This window comes from Mya arenaria, chromosome 11, assembly GCF_026914265.1.
Source record: "Mya arenaria isolate MELC-2E11 chromosome 11, ASM2691426v1".
In the NCBI taxonomy this organism is placed as follows: domain Eukaryota; kingdom Metazoa; phylum Mollusca; class Bivalvia; order Myida; family Myidae; genus Mya; species Mya arenaria.
The window spans coordinates 10,595,895-10,607,522 of NC_069132.1; the positions used below are offsets into that span (position 1 = coordinate 10,595,895).

The window sequence follows — 11,628 nt, forward strand, 5'->3', positions numbered from 1 at the left end:
ACTCAATGGTCAAGGTCACATCTAACATTTAAAGGTCCTACACTTAGTACACACAATATGAATAACAAATATCGTTATGTTCAGATATCCGAGAATGTTATTTGCAGGGGATATAGCTGTCCTTTGGATTGCCTTGTTGTACATTCAGGCACTGATTTAATTGTGTCTTTGAACAGATCTTGAAATGATGCCCCACCCCAATTTAATATTATAGATGTAAAATTTTGTTTTGAATTGTTACAGGCCCATGTCCGCATTTCCAGAATGGTGAAAGCCAAAGTATGTTCAGGATGGAACATCACAGGAAAGATCCAGGGATATGCTCACAAAGGCAAGGTTGATTTTTATAGAAGATTACATTTGGAGCCAATTATCAATATGAGTTCTTTTCAATGGATTATTTACTTGTTTAGGTACTTACTTTTGTGTTATGGCAATGACTTATTTGCATCTATGATAACAATAAATATTTGACATGGAAAGCCAAAATATTGAAAGCAATTCAATGGTATAGTTTCAAAACTATTTTATCCCATAAAGCCTTAAGTGAAAATGAATGGACACTGCAATTTTGTGAAGAATATGAGTTTCAAAATGACTTTCAAAATACAAACAATTTTTCTATGGTCATATAAATATTATTTATTTTCTCTTAATTGTGCTGAAATTGGCCCGTTTCAAGCCATGTTTCATGTAGTTAGTGATAACAATGATTAATAGACATGTATCATTCCTGTATACAGTGCATCAGAAGGGACAGTACACACCATCTTTCATTCCCACCATTCTTTGTGAAGAGGAATCCAAATGTTCTTTGGCCTGATCGAGTTCTTATGGGTAAGTTAAAGTAAAACCAATTTATCTCACTGATTTCTGAGGTGTATTTTTTATGCCCCCGAGAGTGAAAAATTTTTAAATCGCACTGTCCTTTCCTGTGTCTAGCTCAACTTCTCATTTACAGTTATGTTCAAAGCTATCTGAAAGTGAGATTTCTATATTTGATTTGACAAAATCAAAGATGGTTGCTAACTTTATTGAATCACTCCTATGCATTTATATTCCTTGATGAGCATTGTCTCTTGTGAGGATAGTAACTGGCTTACTGCTATCCTAAGAATGCTTATCATTTATGTAAAGTACTTGTATGTTTTTCTCTTAAGTTTGCTTGCAAACTTTGAAAAAAAAATCTGCATGATAAACTAGGCACACTCTTTCTCCCGAATAAGATTTATCACAATTAGTACAATTGTTTTTATATACCAAATGTATGAAAAAATGTTTAAATCTATGGTTTTCATGTATAAAGTACCAAGTTTAATTAACAGAAAGGTGCAGAAATCACAGTATTTCAATGAGACCATAGTAGATCACAGTTGATCTTTAGCACTCACCATAAATGCATTATTTAGGAAGAAGATAAAGATTTATCACTTAGAATTTATTTTTGTTTATACATGCGTTTGTATTGATTTTGAATAAGAGTGTTACTTTAAACATTAAAATATATAGTAGTAACAGAATTAATCTCCATAGAATTTGAACTTAAATGGCTTGCATTAATTCAATCTTTCTTTTTTCATTTTTTGATGAATTGATCAGATTGTTGGATCAAAGAAGACAAAAATAAAAACCTAAAATTCTGATACAAACAATAATTGCACTCAGATGTAGTGCAAATCAACTTTTATTGACTGACCAACATATTTGCAAAATAGTACTGGTATATTGCCCTCAGTATACGATCAATGTATACAAGAGGATGTTTTCCGATGGGATTTAGATGCATTTGTAAAAACGTGGGAAATACAAGGGATTATGAATGAGATTCATACCACACAAAATTGAAAATGGTTTTACAGTAGGTGAAAATTATAACCTGTCAAAGCTGATAATATATTTGATTATTACTGGTAGCAAAAATGTTACAAGTAAACCACATGTATCTATTTAACAGCTAGAGTAGATGTGTCAAGCTAATTCAAATATTTTGTAATGATGTGTAATGTGCACTTAATTTTATTTTAAACTTTGTTGCATAAAGAAGAAAAGGAAAAAAAGTTAATGACTGTTCTCAGCTTAAAGTCAAGAAGAGGTACTAGTATATAACACTGGCTGCTCTTTAGGGGATGGGGTATAACTGGAGTGGCTTGAAATATAGCCTATATTTCATCATTCTCGTACACTAGTGATAATGCAATGTTTAACATTGTCTTAGATGTATAATTATCAATCCTCTGATGAAAAAGAAGGTATTTCATTAAACAACAGTTAAGTACTTTGTATTTTTTCACAAGCAACAAGAAAAATCCCACCTGCTGTCTGATTGACAGAGTATTTTTATTCCATACATTTGTTTATTTCAGTAATTGACAATGAGACTCTAACCAATGTGTCCAAATATTGCCAAATTAACTTTGTCTGCTTACAAACTTTCAGAGGATTTCTTATCAAATCCTTAAGTTTCAGGTTGCCTTGTTTATGTGCTTTGTATGGATAAATATATGTTGGAAGATCTTTAAAGATAAACCTAATGTTTATCATAAAACTATGGTATTATATTTGTCCAAATAGTGAGATAAAAAAAGAGTGTATAAACCAATGTTTCATCTTTGAATGCATATTCTATCTGACAAGTATTGTTTCTCTGCAGGTGCCTTGAGCCATCCTAGGAGGCATCCCAAGTAACAACATTAAGAACGTATAAATGTTTGAACTGTGCAGACTTCTTGTTGTGAGAAAAAAAGGTACACATACATGTAATGACTTACAAATATTTTTCAATTAGAATTGTGATTATCATTTTTGTCCTTTGAAAGAGAACCTTTCATCAAAAGTAATAGAAGAACATTGCATAGTATACTGTCATAACTGCATATAATAATAACTGAAGTTAATATTAATTCATTCCACCTTCTGCCAAGTGGCTATGATGTGCTAAGCAGACTAAAAAATTTCAGCCTGCAGCCAATGAGATAGAAATGGAGAGAAGGGCAATAGCAGCTTGCACATGTCAAGGATCTGCAGCGCATGAACCTAACTGAAGATGATGGTGGGTCCCTGATGCAATGTAAATTATATGGAATGTTTTGTATATAACCAGTTATTCAATCATCATCAGTGCTGTACACAGAGTATTAAGTATATAACATTTCGATTTCTGTATCTTTCTTTTTCTGATTTATATGAACCCGAGCCGATTTCATTGAAGTAGAAGTTACTTATAATTGCAACCTCCTTAAATGTATCGTATATTAGTTTAAAAACAAAAGTACAGGTCACAGCCTTTTCCCACATGCCTGAAAAATGTGTTGTTTACCAAATGATATGCATTGCGTGATTCTGGGCCTTGCAAAAGAATTACCGGTACTACAAATGAAATAATCATGTTTTTTCTATGTATATAAATTTCTTCCAAACTTCTTTCTTTTAAAGGATTGTCATAGGCACACAATTTTTTGAATGATTTATGTCCCTTTACTTTTCTCATGTTTTCAATGCAACTACATACTTCAACCCTACATAATTTGACTACATTCATTGTAAGAAAGAACACTGGATTAAAAATTCAAAATGTATGAACACTACTTTCTTAATTTCTATTTCATAAAGAACATGAAGAATCTGTGGTAGGAAAACAAGTAGTATTATATACTTGTTGTAATGTTGATATGATAATTCTGTATGTCATTTCATTCATCTGTTCAATCATTTACTTACAAAAGGAATTTTTTTTTTATTCAAAATGCCTTATACATGGCGCCGCTTGTAAACATGTATCTTGAACAAAAATGTGCGATGCACCTTTTGCATTGATATTGGGTGTGCTCCAAACAAGAACTGAAATAGGAATGTAGGGCATAGTTTTATATTATTACATGGCATATGTGTTCAGTACATAATCTAGTCAAAATCTGATTACAATTTTTGTAATACAGTTAACTTCAGAAAGAACCAATATTATGTGCCCATTTTTCATGATGAATTCTACAAATGTGCAGATTAATGAAATTTGGACAGTCTCTCTCATATATATGCTTATTTATAGTATTTGTTTTTGCTGTCATGCTTATACTTTAAAAGCAATGACATTATGTTTTTTTTAAAATCATTAATGGGAAAAAACATAAATGTACAAGAATAATTAATTTCAATTAATTTTCTGAATCAGTTCCTGAAGCCTAGAGATGTCAGCACTCGCAGTCAGCCGCTTTATCATCCATTGCTCCATTAACCTCATCCACCTGGTCAACACAATTCAAACATACCAGGTAATGGTAAATTTAGAAATGGGCTGAATTGACCATTTGAACATGTTGCATCATTTAATTTGAATAACAAACGTTACAGCAATTAAACCCAAAGAATAATATGTTTATTAACTGGATATTTAATTCCTAACAAGTTTAACATGTTAAACAACCATGAGCTTGTGCAATACATTAAATGTTGACTGAACATTACAAATCATATAATTTAATTATTCAACTAATGGACTGGTTTATTGTTTAGTCATTTAGTCTTATGCGATGGTAGTGTGTACGTAGTATGTGCCTCCGTGGGTCTGTAAACAATTCCTCTTTAACATGATACAGCCTTCAGTTTTGATTGTATCTTGATGAAACTTGTACAGTATTTACATATCCATAAGAGCTCGGTTCCTTTTGAAAACCAGCCATATCCGCCCATGCATGCCTAGATTATGGGCCTTGATAGTAAAAAAATCAGTGTGTCAGTAAGCAGTTGCTGGTTAACAAGATACAGTGTTCAGTTTTGATCGTATCTTGATGAAACTTGAACAGTATCTACATATCCATAAGAGCTTGGTTCCTTTTGAAAAACCTTGAAATGATAAGATTATGGACCTTTATGAAATAATGAGTATTCAGAATCCATAAGGGGTTGGTTCTTTTCGAAAACAGTGATGTTGACCACACAAACCCAGCCAGTAGAACATAGGCCTCTAGTTTATTATAAGTGCATGTTTGTCTTCATAGCATCATTATATATTTCTTTATTACATGAAGCTAATTTGTATGTGAAGTTTTGATTTTATGCACTCTTTTCAGATACAGACTCAGTTAAAACAGATATGGGTGCAAGTCATGACACTTTTACAGGTAATGTTTATTAGACATTCAGTATTTATATATATATATATATATTTAAAAAAGATGTCAATTGTAAAAGGATAGTATAATGTAGATGGATTAGATGCAATGAAGATGACAGAAGTCAAAATCATCTTTATAATAATTTGATATTATTTGTACTATTATTTAATTGCCATAATGATGAAATACATAAAACTGAAAATGGAAATAATTTCTATGAAGGTCTTCTTTCTATTTCCAATAGATTAAAGATGTCCGAGATTCACGATGAATGCTGTTTGAAGAAGAATGAACAGAATCACATTTTAATTTAATCTCACTGCCAATGTAGACTTAAAGAGGACGGGCTCTGTTATGACAACTGTATTTTTAAGTAACAGAGATAAGGGTGTTATTGGAATCATTTTAATAAAATATGGGAGTACCGGTACATACCAGTTTGATATCTTGATTAGACTGGGACTTAAACAAAAACGATAGATATTGGACCTTTCTAATACACATTATAAACATTTCATGTCTTAAGTCAATAACAAAGCTGTAATAAGGCGATATTTAGTGTAATTAACACTTAGGGCTATTCTTCTAAAACATATAACCACCGGGTTTGGCAGATTTTTAATAATATATGGTTGGGCTTTTTTGCTAATTTGCACCCCAAAAGGCACATTTGCTTTTGTATGGGGTTGGCATAAAAACTTAATAAATGCCTTCCCTCCAGTGGTTATATTTTTAAATGGACAAAATATCAAACTTCTATTTGAATAATAAGGAGGGTTATACCACTCGCCTCAGCATCTGCTTTGGCTTTAGCGTCCGGTTAAAGTTTAAGACCAAGTTGGGATTTTCACTCATAACTGCAAAACCCTTCATTAAAGTCACTTAATACTCCATACAGTTGTTCAGGGCCATTACATAATGAGGTTAATACTTCAATAGCCTTCATTCAATGGACTTAATACCTTTCACAATTAATGATGAACATCTTACAATAAGGTGACATAACTCCATTTTAACTAAATACAAATTATTGCCCTTTTTTCATTTTTATTTCTTATGTCAGGCACATTTATATATTCTTAACAGGGTTTTTGAAAGCTAATTGTTTGGGCGGGCTGGTGAAAGGGTCTTCAAAGTCACCTTATGTGTAGAATAATTTTAGCTAGGTTTGACATATAGTGACCAAACTTCGTATGTAGGAAGCCTTTATGAAGACCTTTCATGAGATTGCGTTTTAGGCTTCTGGGATCAATATAAAGGTCAAAGTTACTATTAAAAGCAAAAGAACTGGTATTGATTAACTTAAAGGTCGACATATTGTGACCAAACTTGGTTTATATGAAAGTTCATACAGACGTTTTATGCCCCCGAAGGTGGGCATATTAAAATCGCACCGTCCGTCCGTCCGTCCGGCTCTGTAACTTTCCCTTGTATGGACAGATTTTAAAATAACTTTCCAAATGTGTTCCACATACCAAGACGACGTGTGGCGTGCAAGACCCGTGTCCCTACCTCAAAGGTCAAGGTCACACTTAGTGTTTATTCACAATGGAGTGCTGCATATAAGGACATAGAGTATAGGTTGTCGTGTCCGGGCTGTTACTTTCTCTTGTATGGACAGATTTTAAAATAACTTGCCACACGTGTTCCACATACCAAGACGATGTGTCGCGTGCAAGACCCGTGTCCCTACCTCAAAGGTCAAGGTCACACTTAGTGTTTATTTACAATGGAGTGCTGCATACAAGAACATAGGGTATAGGTTGTCGTGTCCGGGCTGTAACTTTCCCTTGTAAAGACAGATTTTAAAATAACTTGCTACTTGTGTTCCACATACGAAGACGACGTGTCCTGTGCAAGACCCATGTCCCTACCTCTAAGGTGAAAGATACACTAAGTGTTTATTCACAAGGGAATTCTGAATATAAGGACATAACAGTGTAGGTTGTCAAGTATGGGTGGTATTTTTTTATGTTCAGAGGAAATTTAAAATAACTTGCCATATGTATTTGACACATAAAGGCAAGATCAACTTTTCATGTACTGGCCTTGTTCGTAGGTCAATGTCACATTCGGGGGCATTCGTCACATACTGTGAAAGCTCTTGTTTATTGTGTTTTGGGTTATGATCTAGGTCAAAGTCAGTATTGCTGAAAAGTACAATTATAGTTTGTACTGAATAAGTAAGGGGTGACAATGTGTGACCAAACTTGGTATATATGACAAGTTAATGGAGAGCTTTCATTCGAATGCCTTGGGCCCCTTAGGGTCAATGTCACTGTTACTAAAAAAATATTACTTTTTGGTACTGAATAACCTAAGTTATGGTTGATATACTGTGACCAAACTTGATATATAGGAAGATTTTATTGAGAACTTTCATGAGATTGTGTTTTGGGCGCATAGGATCTAGGTCACTGTTATAAAAATAGAAGACAGCAGTTGAAACTGAACTTCTTCTGCCAATCCTTAACAAAACAATTATTGTCACATCACGATTCTTGTTTACTTTTTAAATTGATTTTTCTATTGCTTTTGACAAGCACATATTACATCATAATGTAAGAAGATACATTGTTAAAAAAAACCCAGAAAATGTTAATTTGAATAAGAGTGTCACTTTTTTTAAATTTGTAGCTGTTTACTTACCATGAATTTATCTTTAAATACAACTTTTACTTTTTATGTGTAGGGTACGAGTTGGACCATATTGAGAGATTGTTTTAAATAGCATATGCTAAAACATACGTTGCTGCCTTTTAATTTTATGAAAAGTATTGCTTTATTATTTTTTTTAAATTCCATATTCTTAAGCTCCTAATTCTTGTCAGGTAATTTTTAAATCAAATTAATTGTTAAAGTGACACTCTTATTCAAAATCAATGCATACATATGTATAACAAACATATATTTTGAGTGATAAACCTTTAACTACTTACTAAATAATGCATTGATGGAACATATTTATTACTGGTAGCAAGTTTGTAACCCTGTATTTAATAACAGAAAACGCAAAAATATTTAATGATTGATGAATGCTAAAAGATTTACTGTGATCTACTTTAATAGTCTCATAAGGTAGATACACCATGTTTTATGCACATTTCTTTCAAATCAAAATCGGTATCCTTCATGAGAACCATTGCTTTCAACATTCATTTATCCTTTTCGCAATATTAAAACAATAGTATTAGTAGTGGTAAACCTTTTTGGGAGTAAGAGTGCATCTTTAAAAAATGTGTTTAATGTGGATATATTATGATCTATGTGTCTTTGCACGTATGCACTTGCTAGTATTGCCTAAGAATTTGACCTCTGATATTTTATGTAGTAGTTAGATGATATGAAGTAAATTCTGTCAGAGTTAGTGGAACTAATGATCCATTCTTAATCATTGAAATGTACTAACAAGGCATCTCACAGTCTTATGTCTTTGTATGCCTTTGAGGTTATGTCTCCACAAATCTTTATCATGGCCTGACAGTCTGCTTTCTTTAATTTGTGTCTTTGTATTAAAAATATGTATTATTTTTAATACATATTTTATTTATAGTACTGCACTTATCTCCTATCGATTTTCATGTTTTATGTAACTTGAAACTTTCATTAAGTTGTAAAAACATTAAATCTGTGAGAGTGTAGCTTTAAGAGAAACATTAGTGATTTTAGCATCAAACTTGTTTTATATGTTCTTTTTAAGTTCTAGGTTATTCTGTAATCATTAACCATCATTGTGCCATAGATAGACCTGTGAAAAATTATTATAATGTACTATGTTATATTATTGAATAAAATACTGAACATGTTACGGTATGTTTGAATTTGGCTGATCATTGAGTAGTTGAGGGATTTTTATAGTCATATTTAGATTCCCACTGAACCTGAAAAGGTATACCATGAGGTTTTTTCATATCTACATTGTATATAACAGCTAGTGCTTTCCAATGCTTTAAAAAGATATTTCCATGAAATAAAACAGATATCTGATCATCTCAAACAGTGCACATATAAAAGATAATTTTTCGAAAATTTTCCTGTTCTCGCATTATATTGAACTTCAGTATGTACAGGGCTGGGACACAATATAATCGGTGCAATTTCCTTAATAAAATCACTTTCATATAGAATGTACATTAAGTCATTTTATAGCCATCTTTTTGTGGATATAGTAAAAGAAAAATGTTTATTTCAATATCATGTTGCATGATGTTTCACCTTGTGAAAGAAGTGAATTTTGAGAATATCATTTGAATATGATATTTCATTGTTTGAGAAAGTGACAATATCAAAAAAATATTTCCATTTTTATGAAATTCAATCCCCTCAGTGACAATTAAACAGTGCAGTGATACCTATTAATTGGTGACACACTTTATTGAAAGAAGAAGAGAGGTAAGCACAGAGCTTAAACACAATGTCGATGACATAATTTCTGAAATGACACTACAGTTTCTGCATACGAATTGCTGCCTTTATCTATAAAAGTGATTAAATGGCATTCAACTTAAACCCCCGTTTCAATGTAAGAAAACAATATTGTACCTATGGCTACATGAATTTGGCAGTCGAACGTTTTTACTTATAGGTACAAATTTGACTGACAAATAACAATTTGCAAATCATAGACTAATAGAATATTTTATTTAAAAAATAAGGTAATGTAATGTAACTTTGTGAAAAGTTGTGTATACAGAACCTCATTTTATAATTCTGTCGGCCAATTCATCATGCGAGTACGCTGAGGGTCGATCTAACGTGGAATTATATTTTGTATAATCTTTGCTTGACCGACCACAGCCTTTTCATTGAAATTTCCAGCAGAACAGAATAAAACAGATTTTCATGATCTTTTTTGACACCGAAAAATACAGAGAATTTCCGGTAAACGTGTATAACCCGGTTCCCGGTAGCAGTTGTTACTCCAAGAGAAAGTGGCATTCATGGTAAAACTCATTGCACTTTTTTTCTGCAAAATCCATAACGGCGGATTTTCTAGCGTCCAAATGACCTTTCTGTCGGCATTGGATTATCATATCTATTAAGACCTGGCAGTTTGTCCAAATCCAGGTGTAAAATAGTGAACAATATTACAAAAAAGGGTTTTCACCAGCAGCAGTCAGCGTTGAAAGCCTATTTTACTCGTACAGACGGACGACCGCACTTCAATTAAGCAGACATGAACGTTTTTGTAACATGATGTTGTTTTTTCTCAGAGAAAATGCCAAATATTATAGCATTTAAGGCTATTTGGGCTTTCATCTTTTGTCCAATGTGTTCTTAACCGCTCTTGAATACGCACCGAGATGGTACATCGGTTTAAACCGTTTCTACTCTTTAGCTGGTGCCTAGGAAAAGCGGATAGCCCTCACTCAGTTGTTATTGCTGTAACCATTCCGATAGCATATGACTGATTAGCCTTAAACTTCTTTATGAGTTAAACGATACATTTCCAAAATGCCCATTCCCCCGTTTATTGGCCAGGTTTTAGAACCCGCTCTTGAACCTTTTCTGCACGATCCGGGTGTTCACGACTTTTAGCAATCTACCATTCGAAGCATCTTGTAAGACCATACTTTAGCCCATTTAATTCGTGTGTTTATCCCTCAAATTGGCCATAAAAGGTAAAAACCGTTATCGGGACTTTGCCGTGTATGTCAATTATACCGACACAAGACGTAAAAAACACCTTCTTCTCAATATTTTAAAGCGGCGGCACCTGAGATGACACGGATCAAGAGTGTGCGTCCGTCCACAAGTCTTGAGATCAAAATGGCCATATTTGAACAGTGCAAACCTTATAGGTGAACAAATTTCCAACCAGCAGAATTTAGTTAGTACAAAATATACACTTGGATCGAAGTCTGATTTTTTTTAACGTGGGATATTTAACATAAATATGGAAGTTGGTCAAGGTCACGAATGTTGTCATGGTCAAGTTATATTGACCTTCAAGCATGACCACAGCCATTACTTTATCTGATCGAGGGTCTAGTTTAATAAAAAAGGAGTTAGTCAAATATGACAAATCTACCACAAAGCGGGAAGTTTACTCGGATCGAAGTGATTTGCGTGACTTTAAGGGTCGAGAAACCCTAGATCTACCTCCCTATGGTAAGTTTCAAAACAATCTCTCGAGGGAACAGACTGATCAAAACGGACATTGGGATATCAATTTTCAGAATTTGTACCTTGCTAAAATCATATGTAGCTTGTGTCAATAACTTGTTGAATTAAGTTGATCCAGAATTAGGTATATTGTAAAATCACACTTTGCTTTCCTAGTTATTTCGTTTTTCGTACTAGCTTTGCATTCATGTGTGTAATTATACCTTGGAATAGAGGGCTGCTCTAAATCTAAATATTTCTTACCAATGCTTAATTTTGTTATCTTTCGAGAGTACTTGATATTTTATTCTGTTTGTCTACTTGTGTACATAATATGCATGTTTGGTTTACTCGTATTGTTTGAATATTATTGTGTTAAATGTAATTCATAATATGTGTCATTATTAGTATA

The 11,628-nt window shown here is 32.9% G+C and overlaps 2 long non-coding RNA genes across 2 annotated transcripts; both read left to right on the forward strand.

Moving 5' to 3' along the window:
- Positions 1-763: 763 nt before the first annotated feature.
- Positions 764-3,032, forward strand: LOC128209716 (uncharacterized). Its single transcript, XR_008257055.1, has 3 exons — positions 764-837; positions 2,651-2,744; positions 2,958-3,032. It is a non-coding gene; the product is annotated as an uncharacterized LOC128209716 (long non-coding RNA).
- A 5-nt stretch (positions 3,033-3,037) lies between these two features.
- Positions 3,038-5,440, forward strand: LOC128209717 (uncharacterized). The gene is made up of 4 exons (XR_008257056.1): positions 3,038-3,049; positions 4,169-4,268; positions 5,067-5,117; positions 5,356-5,440. It is a non-coding gene; the product is annotated as an uncharacterized LOC128209717 (long non-coding RNA).
- The last annotated feature ends 6,188 nt before the right edge of the window (positions 5,441-11,628 follow it).